This window comes from Amblyomma maculatum, chromosome 2, assembly GCF_055883805.1.
Source record: "Amblyomma maculatum isolate TAMU_Amacu chromosome 2, ASM5588380v1, whole genome shotgun sequence".
Lineage (NCBI taxonomy): Eukaryota > Metazoa > Arthropoda > Arachnida > Ixodida > Ixodidae > Amblyomma > Amblyomma maculatum.
This window is the reverse complement of record NC_139345.1, coordinates 168,288,546-168,303,530: the sequence shown is the minus strand read 5'-3', so window position 1 is coordinate 168,303,530 and position 14,985 is coordinate 168,288,546. Positions and strand designations below refer to the sequence as shown.

Below are 14,985 nucleotides of genomic sequence, written 5' to 3'. Positions count from 1 at the left end.
ACGCAGCCGCCGAGGCCGGGATCTGGTGGCGGTAGATGCTAATCGGAATAGCCCGCTTTCTTAGTCTCTTCTGTCCTCTTCTCTCCTGCGGAGCTACCGTACCGAGCAAACCCAAATACGCATCCCGACCTCGGCGGCTGCGTTTCGATGGAGGCGAAACGAAGAGGCGTCCGTGTGCTGTGCGATGTCAGCGCACTTTAAAGATCCCCAGGTGGTCGAAATTATTCCGTAGCCCTCCACTACGGCTCCTCTTTCTCTCTTTCCACTTTCACATCACCTCCCTCCCTTCCCTTACGGCGCGGTTGAGGTGTCCACAGAAAACAAGTGAGACAGTTACCGCGCCTTTCCATTCCTATAAATCAATCAGTTTCTGCGAGGCTCCGGTTGCCGAAGCGCCGGCTCGAACTGGGGTGATGAAAGGGGAGCGCAGCCGGCTACGAGGCCGACGCCGACGACGACGCGAAACCCAGGAAAGGCGCCAAAGATCTGCGCTCTAAAAATGAGCATGATAGCAACTGCTACCACCCCGTTTCAAAGGGGAGGCTCCTAATTCCATCCATCCAGAACATCGGAGCGATCCCGGCGTCGGCGCTACAAGGCGCACGACGGAATTAAAAAATCATATAAATAAATCTCTGGAGTGATACTTATGCGAGAAGGATGTGGGTGCACTCAGATGATGGCACAAGCAGAAATATAAAAAGGTTTATAAGCGCACTGGCGTCCAGCGAGCCCACTAACAGTCAGCGTAGTGTGCAGGAAGCCAGCGGGTCCACTCGGGAAAATACAAGCCCCGGTTACACGAACGAAACAAGCAGGCGCCTGCAAGGTATGTGCTGGCCAGGTTCTGGCTAGTATTGAGACGGAGATGATCACGCGTTGGTTCGACGTGGATCGGGACCGGAGCGGTCGTTCGCGGTTCAAGTTACGAGGCGCAGAGCGAATACGTGCACCTGCAATGGGCGGCGGCACTCCTTTTCAGGCCTGCGAGCGTGAAGATTTCTGGTGGCAGTCCACGCGCTGCTTGGAGGGAATTTGGAAATATAGTAAATAGAGGGACTTAGTACTAAATCTGGTTTTGAAGCTAGAATTATGATAAAAACCATAGCAGGCTATGCTATGCGATATAAACTGCTGATAAAACATTTTTGTTTTTCCTAAAGCATTTAGTGCAAATTTCTGTAATCGATACCTGGCACTAAAGACTCGGGCTGTCATTAATGCCTCCTGCATGTACAATGGTTACACCTCGCGACAAAGCATGTCCCTGCTCCTCATAGAGACGCTTATTTAGAAACATTTTATTGACCCCTTAATTAAATTCGTTCCTAACAACGATAAGCATGAATCAATCAGTGAAGCAAGTTCAGGAATATGGAACTAAGACCGGGTGCTATTTCACATAAATTTCTTGCGGGCTTTTCTTTTCTTTTTTTTTTTTTTTTTTTTTTTTTACTGCCTGCAGCGTCGCGCCATATCTCCGCTTCGGTTGTTCATGCAAATATTTTGCCATTTTCATTCCCTCCTCTAGTCTTTTATACCGGTTTTTTTTTTTTTTTTTGCAAATTCATCTTTCTTTCTGTGTTCGGTTTCATTGAGAGATTAAAGAGCAGGTTTCATTGAGAGATTAAAGAGAATCATTACTCTAGTGTACTTATTGTGAAAACGTCTTCAGCGCCGTGTGTGTCTTTTCTTCTGCTTCGCCCGTGTCTTCGCGCTGTTACATACGAAAAATGCATAAACTCGTCCAAACTGCAGTTCTACTAAAGTTTTTCACATAGTACAAGCAATTCTGCGTGACCAATAACATCTTAAGTTAATCTTTTAAGAGAGACCTCTTTCCGACGTCAAAGGCAAACAGATGGGTTCAAGTTTTATTCACGACTGCCGGACGGCAATTTTTAAAGAAAAAAAAAACATATCACGCAAATCTTTTTATTTCGTATGGATGTGACAAATCTATACTCGCAGCCGTTTAACCACGCCTAACTCAACCTTTTTCTTCCACTTTCCGAACAAGATCGGCACAAATATTTCCTGGATTTCTCGTTTTTCTTTTCTCTGGTGAAGACATTCAGCCGGCATCTAAGAAGTAAATAAACCACGCCTGCACTGGTTGCCACAAAATGTGACTGATAGCCCACGCCAGCAGATGAAATTCTATTGTCATACAATATACATTCAATAATACTCGTGTACAGATTAGAGCAAGCAAACTTCTATACTGTGTACTCCTCCACATAGCCTTCTACGATTTTTAAGAGGCCAAGCAAGCGGTGTGAAGGCACTTGTGGATAGCCTTTCGACCTTATGGACGTCAAATCACTGGGCTTCCGAGTTGAACATTTAAAGTTTCGATGCAATTTCAGCAAGTCATCGCTGCAAACTTGCAACAATAAAAAAATAAAAGCAAAAATTTAGCTCAGAGATTTTCCGTGTGCCGGACAATCAGCTTGCAAGCAACAAAGCGTACAACATGCAGACGTTTATTTCCTGCACTATTTTCCGCTGCGTCTGCTGCCGTCGGGCTAGTGCACATAGATGGTGCAGCGTCTGAGCTCTCCAGAACAGGTGACGGCTCCCGGCGACGCTTGGTACCGAACTTTTTTGCATCTGATAAATGCGCAGGAAGTCCTTCCAAAATCCTTGACACGGCATCCGGCGAAAGTTCTGGGACATCGTGCGGCGAGGTCACAACCATTCATCTGCATGCACAATGTAATTCGTGTCGAAATGCTTTTCGTGCTGCGAGGTAACAACCATGCTATCAACCAATCATTCATCTGCGTGCACAATGTAATTCACATCGAAATGCTTTTCGTAGACACGCACATGCGGAGAGTGAAAACTGAACCCAGAAAATTCTTAGCGTGGTATGGCGCGCTTCCACTTTTCACGCCGGTCGCTGTTACTGGGCAGGCAGAACATCGACACATTAATTTCCTTTGCACCGGATCGACATCCAGGCGCGCTGCAGGATTACGCGGCATCCTTACCGGCTTTCAGGCCCGCCGAAGGATCATATTGCGAGACACGGCACATGGAGAAGCCGAAAAGTGCGAGCGCACTCCCCGCCGGGCCCCTGCCGTTCTTGCCTCCTCGACGGCAACGAGGGTAAACGCGCGCATGGAAGCACAGTACACCTCAAGGCTACACACACACACACACACAGCTCCACTGCCAGCTAACAAAACTTTCCTACTGAATCTTCGCGACGCTTCTCCGCAAGCATGCGTGTTGTAACCCTCTACTATTGTTGATAATGTCTGTCTTTTGATTTGATTATCGCGGGGGTTGTCGGAACCCCCACTGCCAAAAATTTAATGCTCCAGCTTCCCCAATTTAGGGAAGAGGCAGGTTTAGGCTGCCGCAGTGCAATGAACAGCCTTCACCCGTGGACCGGCCTACTTGATCACCAAGGTCCAAGCACCAGGTAAGTTAGTAATGCAGTCATAAGTGCTGCTGCCCGTTCAACCCTACCTAAAGCGACCACCCACGTTTCCTTGGTGGCAATGAGTGTTCGCCTACAGAACGTTCCCAAAAGGCTGGCGTAGTACTGCGGAAACAGGACTTACGAAATAGTGAGTGCAAATTGCACCCGTCTACAAATTGAGAACGTTCAAAAACGCCCAACGTTTTGGTAAAACGCATAATTAACGGTCTATTTTCACTGTTTTCCATCGCATAGAGGGCAAAGGACGCGTAAAGAAGCTCCGCACTCGCTTGTTGGAAACTCCGTAACTCTGTATTCTGCTCATAGGGGACCCAAGTATCGCAGGATGACGCTGCGGTTGGCGGGCATGGCTATGGTGGCTAGCATGGCTGCGGTAGGCTGCGGGAGCTAGCGGGAGCCAATAAACAGCTCTCTCTTCGGGCAACGCCGCATACTTTATCGGCCAGAGAGGCCGCGTCGTCTGCACGCGCAGCGCGCGCTCTCATGTCCTGTCGCGCTCGCGTTTGCTGAAAGCTGCTTGCGCGCGCGCGCTCTGCCACAGAACCGTCTTGCTTTTCGTTCAATTTTGGTGCTCGCGCTCGGATTTTCGTCGCGAAAGCTGTCTTGCGCGCGCGCTTCACCGGTTTTAGGTGACTAATTCGCGCTTGGAAGAAGTCTTGCTTGAAATGAATGTGCAGCCATGTACACACTTCGACGTGATTTCAAGAAAATGGCCGACAGCTGTGTCTATTTTCGCAGCGGAAATGTAAAAAAAGGGGCGAGCTGTCGATCACCCATGTGCATAGGAGCAGTGTTGCCAACTCAAAAATAAAAAACCCGCAACAGGAACTCCCAAAACCCGCTAAAAACCGCTAAATGTATTTTTTGTGCCAAACAGTTCATTTTTGTGCATTTTATTCAGTTCGCAAAGAAATATAACTAATAATATAAAAATAAATAACCCAATTTTTCTTTTCCGACTAAGAACCGTTGAAGATATTATTTATCGACTAGAGACTGCATACATGATAATATACGTTAAAGTTCTAAAAACTATTCTTCTTTTTTTTTTTTAAGTTTCTGAAATGGAAAGTACTGACTAGACACTGCTGAGTCTTGCCTGACTGCAGGCACAATCACAAAGATCCTTCATCTGCAAGCGATTGACCACTCGTACTACCAGGTACAGGTGGGCTTCCTGCGCTTTTGGCAGCGTACCGATCTTTTGAACTACATTTGGTGGCAGTTCGTAGTCTGAGCAGCATTTACCCTGCAGGTTCGTGGATTAGGTTCAAAAGTGCCGCAGAAATCGAGTCATGGTGTGTTCCAATGTTCCCCACTGTAGCATAGCGGCATCCCAGCGACGTCATGCGCTCACATGGTGACGTTTTCTCGCAGACGCGACTAGAATTTTAAGACACGTTTACGGTTCAGACATAAAATATATATAACTACCAAAAACCACCAAAAAAATCGCCAGAAAGGCTTCAAAACCGCTAAAAATTCCGCCTCTCGCGGTACAAGACTTTCGCCCGCTAAATAATGTAAAAACCCGCTAAATTTAGCCGGAAAGCCACTAAATTGGCAACACTGCGCAGGAGACACCTTTTCTCGCGTGCTGTGAGGTTGCTGTGAAAAATTTGATGCGCGCTCTCGTCGTTTACAGAATCGGTATTTCGCGCTTATCACGAAAGCCTTTAATGGCTCATGCTGTCGTGGACAGTGTCACGCTTTTGCGGCGTTCTGATTGGCAGAGGCGGTATGCGTCCCTGCCACACTTGAACGCGCGCCAAGGAACGCCACGCGACAGGAGCGATGGTGTACGGTCCAAACGCACTTTTGCCAGAGAGTGTGTGATAGATAGTGCGCCTTTCCTTTCCTGTAAACCAATTATAATTATATGTAGCACTGCAACGAATGCCGACAAGAGGCTAACGATGGGAGGCAATTTATAGGGATAGGAATGGTAGGCTTTCGCCATTCTCCTCTTAAGAGACATCTGAAAGACCCTCTATTTTCTTTTTTTTTTTTTCGTGAGGGAATAACCGCGTATACGAAGTGAAAATAAAAGGCTAGCCTAAACAAATCTGCGGCACGAATGCATTTCGCTTTTTCGCGCCTGAATATCGTACCTATTCGGTTTCCCATGGTTGCTTCCGGGCAGTTCTTGTCCTGGTTGCATTTGTCATAGAGCTGTGCACGGGCTAGGGCCGCTCGGAAGCCCTCGGGCTCGGGTGGGGGCCGGGCCAAGGTATATTTCTCTCGGCGGGCTGGGCCGAGCCAGACACCCCGATCACGAACACGTGCAACTTTTTCGTGTGTAATGTACATTATTGCATTACACTCCTTTACCTTTTAACCTAAACTGACCTTTCTCCCTGTCGCTCACCTCTTTGATTTCACCTACCTGTCTCCTTGGTATCCCTTTATTTCCGCCGCCCCAGTTCAGCTGCTTCAGTTCATTTCGATAGCAAATACCGGGGCAGGCAAAGATCTATTCCTTCCTTTATTGTTATTTTTATTTTATTCAATACAGCCACTTCTACTACTACTACTACTTTTTCGAAAGCGCGAATACGGCCATAGCTTGATAATTGTCTAGAACGTACAGCATTTTTCCGCGTCTTTCCAACGCCAGAGCTTCCTAGTTCTTTTCCGCTGTCAACCCCCCTTTCCTCCCCGCCTCCTCACCGTGATCTAATATTTCGTAGCCCTCAATGACCGACCAGAGGCCCCGCCGGGGTGGTGCAGTGGCAAGACGCCCGACTACTGTGCCTGAGTACCCGGGTTCGCACCCGACCTCGGCGGCTGCGTCTCGATGGAGGCGAAACGAAGAGGCGTCCGTGTGCTGTGCGATGTCAGCGCACGTTAAAGATACCCAGGTTGTCGAAATTACTACATAGCCCTCCACTATGGCTCCTCTTTCTCCTTCCACTTTCGCTCATCCCTTCCCTTGCGGCGCGGTTGAGGTGTCCACAGAAAATAAGTGAGACAGTTACCGTGCCTTTCCCTTCCTATAAATCAATCAGTGACCAACCAGAGGGGCCCTTTGTGGGCTATATAGTTCCGAGTTTTGCATCTCAGCTTTGGTAACACCGGCGCTGATGTTTAGGTATTCAAGATTTGCACCATGCTGTCGCCTATCAAACGTCTCTGTTGTGGCTTCCTCCTCTACCTCGACATGTTATCGTTTGATGCGGACGTTAATCCCCAAGTGGTCGAAATTACTCCGTAGCCCTCCACTACGGCTCTTCTTCCTCTCTTTCCACTTTCACTCCCATCTTCCTCCCTTCCCTTACGACGCGGTTGCGGTGTCCACAGAAAACTAGTGAGACAGTTACCGTGCCTTTCCCTTCCTATAAATAAATCAGTTTAAAAAAAAAAAGCTCGAAGCACCTGCAGTGCAAGAGTTTCCCCTTGTTTCTCTTGCTGCGAAAAGTCCATGTGAAAGGCTCACAATGAGCCAGGCGAGCTGGTCCTCACCTTACCGGTACGGGATCGTGTAAAGGGCGCAGCCTTCACCAGCCACGCAAGCAATCAAGCCAGCATCGAACGCAGCTACAAGAATCGGACGCACCTAAGGATGATTTTCCCCAGTTGCCCGAACTCAACCAGCCCAACCAGCATGAGCAAGCCTGGACAGTGCCGCTAAAACAGGCCTGGAACGCTTCTGCCTCTTCACCCAAGCAAATATCCACGACAGCGAATACCAGTCTACAACACGCCCATGCAGAATCTCAGGAGGAGGCAGTGGCGGCAAAAGCGGAAGCTACAGCAGCGCGAGCAGAAGCCGCCGCCCTTCGTCAACACATCGCCAGACTGGAAGCCCAGATTGCCACTGGATCTAAACTTTCTTCCCCCCCCCCAACTACCGTATCTCAGTCTTCCCCACCTAACGTATCCACCGCCGATCCTTGTCCAACACCTCAAACGCTAGTTCCTCTCCTGATTCACTACCAATGGAAGCTGACACGGAACCCCCTACAAACACTACTCCTTGTATTACGATCCCTCCCTACACCCCCAACTCACTAGATAGCTTGCCAACCATACTTGAGTCATTTGCTGCTCGATTTGAGGCAAAATTGCAGGATGCTATAACACACATCAAGCAGGAATGTGCTACACTCAAAGATACGGTAATCCGAACGCAAGAACTCTCTAACCGCTATATAGATATTGAGACTCGGCTCAATACTAGCGCAACGCGTCTTCCAAAGCGCAAGAAACGCAAAGCAGCCGGAGGACAGGAAAATCCTCTCCCTATGAATCCCACCCCTCCGTTTCGACTACCCCTCCGATATGTTCTCATGATGGCATATCGAAATCGTAATCTTACTGTAATCTCTCTAAATCGTCATCTCTCTACCAACTTCCACTCTTACCTTTCTCCCTTCCCTCACGGCACGGTTTAGGTTCCCACAGAGACAAGTGTGACAGATACTGCGCCTTTCCCTTCCTGTGAACCAATATTAGAGCGCAGTTCTTTGGCGTCCGTTCCTGGGTTTCGCGTCGGCGTCGGCGTCGGCCTCGTAACCAGCTCCGCCCCCCTTTCATCCCCCCAGCGCTATCAGCGACCGACTGATACCGCTGGATGCCGCTGACGCCGCTAGAGAGTCAAGATAACGTGACTGCATAGAACACCGTCGCCGCCATGCAGAAAGAGAAGGGGAGGGTCCTCCCCCCCCCCCCCCCCCTGTTCCTGTGTGGCGGATAGGGTGCTCTTCAGTTGCCGACGCGCCGGTTATTTCACGTAGGCCCCGGCACGTCGACGAATACGTGACCACCTTCCCACGGCTAGACCTGGTTCTTGGCGCTGCGGAAGCGAGGGTATCATATTTGCGTCGGCATCGCAGCTGGGGTTGACTCACTATCGGCGTCAGCAGCATCAGTCAGTCGCTGCTATCTCTTCCCTCCTCCCTTTATCGCGTTGTCCGCTTGCTGCGCGCGCTTCTGCCCCCATCGTTTGCCGCTGGGTGTACACGCCGCCCCCCTCCCCCTCTTCCTGCGAGTCTCCGGTTGTCAAAGCGCCGGCTCGAACTTAATTCCTTTCTTCGCTCCTCCTCCAAACCCCAGAGAGCCAGATCGGTGGCGGCGGATCTGTATATATGTGCACCGCCCGAGCCGAAATTGCCGCTGCCGTTCGCCACTGCGAAATTATCTGCCAGTTCTTTCTGATCCATGAGCGAGACGACCGGTGGAAGTCCTGCTGCTGCTGCTGCTGCTGCTGCTGCTGCTGCTGCTGCTGCTGCTGCTGCTGCTGCTGCTGCTGCTGCTGCTGCTGCTGCTGCTGCTGCTGCTGCTGCTGCTGCTGCTGCTGCTTTGCTGCTGCTGCTGCTTTGCTGCTGCTGCTGCTGCTGCTTTGCTGCTGCTTTGCTGCTGCTTTGCTGCTTTGCTGCTGCTTTGCTGCTGCTTTGCTGCTTTTGCTGCTGCTTTTGCTTTGCTGCTGCTGCTGCTGCTGCTTTTGCTGCTGCTTTGCTGTGGCTGCTTTTGCTGCTGCTGCTTTGCTGTGGCTGCTTTGCTGTGGCTGCTTTGCTGTGGCTGCTTTTGCTGCTGCTGCTTTGCTGTGGCTGCTTTTGCTGCTGCTGCTTTGCTGCTGCTTTTGCTTTGCTGCTGCTTTGCTGCTGCTTTTGCTTTGCTGCTGCTTTGCTGCTGCTTTTGCTTTGCTGCTGCTTTTGCTTGATAAACGAGCTGGCGCATACATGTGTTGCTCGATTTCTTTGCCTGAATCTATCGAAAAGGTGAAACAGCTTATTTGCTGCGCTCAAATTTCGCATTAGGAAGTAACGTAATCGTCGGTAATTTTTTTTATGAACCAATTATAAGAAGTGATTTAATGTGGCGTAGAGGATGTGATGTCACGCAACAGGAAGTAGAGCCGAAAAAGGGAATGGGAAGGGATTGCCGCGCAATTTGAAAGTACCAAACTACCAAAGTACCAAACAAAGGCAACCAGAACGAAACAGCAGCAGCATCCGCGCTTTCGCTTACACCAATGCAGATCCTGCAGTGCTCTTTAATTTTGTTTTGAAGCGAACGCTTCCTTGGCCGCGATGCAGCGATTTCGCCCCGTTGCTCCGGCACAGTAGTCATGTCTTACGGGCGTCTTACCACTGCACCACCCCGGCCGGGCGGAAAGACGCGCGCCGCAACAGCAGCCGTCGTCCACCACCGAAGCGGTGACGGGTGCAATGACGGCCTAGAACAGATAAAATGCGGTGGCACTGTCCCTGCACCATCAGGGCCAGGATCAGCCACCCTCCTCATCATCCCCACGCACTTTCTACTTTCACTCACTCCTTCCCCCTTTTTTTTTTACGTCTCTGTTCAGGGCGCACAGCACACGACGCCTCTTCGTTTCGATGGAGGCGAAACGAAGAGGCGTCGTGTGCTGTGCGATGTCAGCGCACGTTAAAGATCCCCAGGTGGTCGAAATTACTCCGTAGCCCTCCACTACGGCTCCTCTTTTTCTCTATCCACTTTCACTCCCATCTTCCTCCCTTCCCTTACGGCGCGGTTGCGGTGTCCACAGAAATCAAGTGAGACAGTTACCGCGCCTTTCCCTTCCTATAAATAATTCAGTTTTAAATCAGTTTAAGGAATTAAAGGCGTAGTATCTGTCACACTCATTATGCGAACATGTTCGCATAGTGAGTATGACATACTACGCCTTTAATTCCTATGAACCAGTTAAAAAAACGGAGGCAGCCTTGTGTTGTGTGATGTCACCTCGAACAAGCTTGAAGGTCAAAGACGTATACTGCGCCTTTCCTTTCTTATAAACCAACGTACAATGTACAAGAAATGATAATAATAATAATAATAATAATAATAATAATAATAATAATAATAATAATAATAATAATAATAATAATAATAATAATAATAATAATAATAATAATAATAATAATAATAATAATAATAATAATAATAATAATAATAATAATAATAATAATAATAATAAAAATTAGAGGGTCTCTTAAATGTCTCTTAAGAGGAGAATGGCGAAAGCCTACCCTTCATATCCTATAACTTGCCTATTATCGTTAGCCTCATTTCGGCATTCGTTGCAGTGCTACATATTGTTACGATGAAATAGCAAAGGGGTGTTTATTTACAGTGATATGGCAGTGGGATAAGGTGAAGCCTACTATCCCCAAGCACCAACGCTTTCTCCTCTTCTTCTCCCAGACCATCACAACCCTTCGTCGTCGTCAGTGGCGTGACATTTCCCCCCTACTCAGCCTAAGCCCTCTGGGCGTGTTCGTGAGTCGTGCGAGGCTGACACGGCTTCAAGCGGGCAACATGACATAGTTCGGTTTTGGCAGACCGACGACCCGATGCTGTCAGGCGGGCTACTGCATAAGTTGTCACTGATGCGTTTGACAACCATATATGGTCCATCATAGTGGGCCAATAGTTTTTGATGTAGGCCACGGCGCCGAATTGGGCGCCACAGCCAGACTAGATCACCTACAGAGTACGTGACTCGCCAGTGACTGGCATCGTATCGCACTTTAGAACGTTCTTGTGAAGCAACCAGACCATAATCGGGCGATTCTCCGAGCTTCTTCAGCGAGACAGAGGGTCTCAGCCAGGCAGGGGTCTTCACGGCTTGTGAAGGGCAGGATAGTATCCAGAGAGTAGCGTGGCGGTCTGGCATAAAGCAGAAAAAATGGACTGAACCCAGTCGTCTCATGCGTGGCGGTATTAAACGCATACGTGATGAAGGGTAGTATGGTGTCCCAGTTCTTATGACCTGCGTCCACATACATGGCTAGCATGTTGATAAGCGTTCTGTTGACGCGCTCAGTCAAGCCATTTGTCTGGGGATGGTATGGCGTCGAGTGTCGGAAAGTTACGGAGCATAAACGCATGAGCTCTTCAATAACATCAGCAGTCAATTGTCGGCCCCGATCAGTGATGACAATACGTGGCGGCCCGTGTCGTAAGATGACTGAGTGTAGCAAGAAAAGCGACACCTGATGCGCCATAGCAGATATAAGAGCGGCGGTTTCACAGTAACGTGTGAGATAGTCCACGCAGATTACAATCCAGCGATTTCCATCCACGGACTTCGGAAACGGACCTACGAGGTCAATGCCTACTTGATCAAACGGAGCTGTCGGGGTCTTCACAGGGTGCAGCAAGCCAGATGGAGCTGCAGTTGGACGTTTGTGGCGTTGACATTGCTCGCAACTGGCAACGTATTGTTCAATCGTCGAGCGCATTCTGGGCCAGTAAAATCTTTCTTGAGCACGGTGCAGTGTTCGAACCGATCCCAAATGCCCAGAAGTTGGATCATCATGCATAACACGCAGTACGTCCGTGCACAGCGTCTTGGGAACTACGAGTAGGTATCGCTGGCCGACAGGCGAATAACTCTGTTTCCATAGGAGGCCATCAGGCACACAAAAACGGCTTGTAGGTACGCTGGCTTCGGCGGCGGCAAAGAAAGGCTGCAGACTGCTACCATTTTGCTGTTCTGTTTTGAAAACACTCGTGTCGGGGAACGCTGGCTCGAGGGTCGTTATATAATTGTCGAAATCGTCACTGTCAGGTCCAGTCGTGGCCATTGGCATCCTAGAAAGACAATCTGCGTCTGCATGACGCCTCCCGCTTTTGTACACCACGGGAAAGTCATATTCCTGTAACCGGAGGGCCCAGCGTGCGAGGCGACCACATGGGTCTCGAAGGTTCCGCAGCCAACAGAGTGAATGATGGTCAGTTACGATAGTAAACGACCGTCCGTACAAATATGAACGGAAACGCTGCACAGCGAAAACTACAGCCAACCATTCCTGTTCGGTGACTGTGTAGTTTCGCTCCGGCTTGCTCAGGGTACGACTTGCGTACGCGATAACATGCTCTCGTTCATCGTGCCGTTGGACAAGGACTGCCCCGAGACCGATTCCACTAGCGTCCGTGTGTACTGTCACTGCAGCAGGATCAAAGTGACGTAGGATGGGTTTCGATATTAAAAGAAACTTCAGCTCACGAAATGACTCGTCGCAGTCTGGTGTCCAGTCAAAAGTGGAGTTTTTGTTGAGAAGGCACGTCAATGGGTAAGCAACGTCAGCAAAGCGATGTATAAAGCGTCTAAAATACGAACACAACCCTAGAAAACTGCGCAACTCCTTCACTGTCTGCGGGGGTTTAAAAGACTCAACAGCGGCAGTTTTCTGGGGATCCGGCATTACACCATCACCATTGACAAGGTGTCCTAGCACCAGCGCTTGGCGCTCTCCAAAGCGGCACTTTTTCGAGTTTAGAATTAGGGCGGCGTTGTGCAGACAATTCAAGACGCGTACTAGACGGTCATTATGTTCTTGGAAGGATTTCCCAAATATGACGACATCGTCCAGATAACAAAGACAAATGTCCCATTTTAAGCCGCGCAAAACTGTGTCCATAAAGCGTTCAAATGTGGCTGGCGCATTAAACAGCCCGAATGGCATAACATTAAACTCATAAAGGCCATCTGGCGTTACGAAGGCTGTTTTTTTCTTATCCGCAGGGTCCATTGGAATTTGCCAGTAGCCAGATCTGAGATCAAGACAAGAAAAATAGGACGCACCAGAGAGGCAGTCGAGGGCATCGTTTATGCGAGGATAGACGTTCTTTTTCGTAACAGAATTTAGACGCCGATAATCGACGCAGAATCGCCAAGAACCGTCTTTCTTGCGTACAAGAATAACAGGGGCAGCCCAGGGGCTAGATGACTCCTGTATCACCTTCTTCTGTAGCATGTCCTCCACTTGCCCATGAATGACTTTGCGCTCAGATGGGGACACGCGATATGGCTTTTGACGAATGGGACGAGCCGAACCAGTGTCGATAGTATGATGGGTCCGATGTGAAGGGCGAGAGGTCGGTCCATCTGTTTGAGAAAAGTCAAACATAGGCGAAAAGGGTAGAAGAATATCCACAAGAGTAAGGCGTTAAGGTGAGCTGAGATCGGCGCTGATCATGCGGAAGATCGAAGTTTCATCAGTAGGCAGAGGTGCGGTGGCACTCGTAGCATCTGTGACCAAAGCAACGATGTGGGGCGCATCAGGTCCACAGGAGGCAAGCTTCAATCCCGTTGGTAAACTGCTTGGTAAATTATAATTGGTTTACAAGAAAAGGAAAGGCGCAGTATCTGTCACACTTTCTCCGGCGAGTGTGTTTGGACGGTAAACCATCGCTCCTGTCGCGTGGCCTTCTTTGGCGCACGTTCAAGTGTGGCATTGCAAATGGCAGGAACGCATCCCGCCTCGGCCAATAAAAACACCGGAAAAGCGGGACACACTTTGTCACGACAGCATGAGCCATTAAAGGCTTTCGCCCTAAAATAGTAGAGAAGCCTGGGAAACCCTTCTGCGGAGCGAGGACTTAACTCTGCAGAAGCAAGCCACCCTCCAGGCGGAAGAGGCCGCAAGGGACCAAGACCTCTCTGCCTGCCTGCCTCTACTCACGGAGGTCGCGTCCTCCGTCCCCTAGGCCTGCGTGCCTCCTTCTTGGTGGCCTTCTTCTGGTGTAAAGTTGTTCACACATACACACACGCACGCACACGCACACACAAAGGCACGCACGCACATGCACACGCGCACGCGCGCACACTCACACGCGCACACACTCACACGCACATACTCGCACACTCACACATACGCACACTCGCACACTCACGCACACTCACGCACACACTCGCACACTCAGGCACACTCACGCACATGCACGCACACACACACACACACACACACACACGCACACACTCGCGCACACTCGCACGCGCACACAAGCACACACGCGCACATACGCACACACGAGCATGCGCACGTGCACACGCACACGAGCACGCACACAGGCGCACGCGCGCACACATGCACGAACACGCACGCACACGCACGCACACATACGCACACACACGCACACACACGCACACACACGCACACACTCGCGCACACTCGCACGCGCACGCAAGCACACGCGCACACACGAGCACGCACACGCGCACACACGCACGAGCATCCACGCAAACACGCACACGCACACGCATGCACACGCACGCACACACATGCACACACGCGCACACACGCACACGCACGCACACACGCACGCGCACGAGCATGTACACACACACACACTGAATAACCTGGAAGGCCGCACGGCGCCTTTTCTTTTTTATAAACCAATGTACAATATACAAGAAATACGAACCTTGACCTGGTTAGGGGTAGGTCTCCAGAATTCCGCGGACGGCACTCAAAGTTATAAGGCATTTTCCTTTACCTAAAACCTAAGTTAAATAAATATTATGGAAGAAAAACCGCGGATTGAAAAGCGGGTGTCAAACGGGCCATCCTGGCAACACTCAGCTATCTCTCATCACTAGGTTCAAGCCATGCTTAAACCTTCATAATTTTGTGTCCTGCTCGTTGGCTGCTTGTACAGACACTGCCGCTAACTCAGCGTCCTCCTCGTCCATTACGTGCTTTCCGTGGTCACGTTCAGCGTCTCGGCCTGCAGCCAGGGCGTACGAACGTGTTCTGTCCACCTTCTCGTGTTGCCGA

The 14,985-nt window shown here is 49.9% G+C and overlaps 1 protein-coding gene and 1 pseudogene across 1 annotated transcript in view; one reads left to right on the top strand and one right to left on the bottom strand.

Annotated features, from left to right (window-relative positions):
• The window catches only part of LOC146200393 (uncharacterized), a 157,081-nt gene that overhangs the window by 32,581 nt on the left and 109,515 nt on the right, over positions 1-14,985 (top strand). The window lies entirely within an intron of this gene.
• Positions 3,289-3,441, bottom strand: LOC146200394 (U1 spliceosomal RNA; annotated as a pseudogene).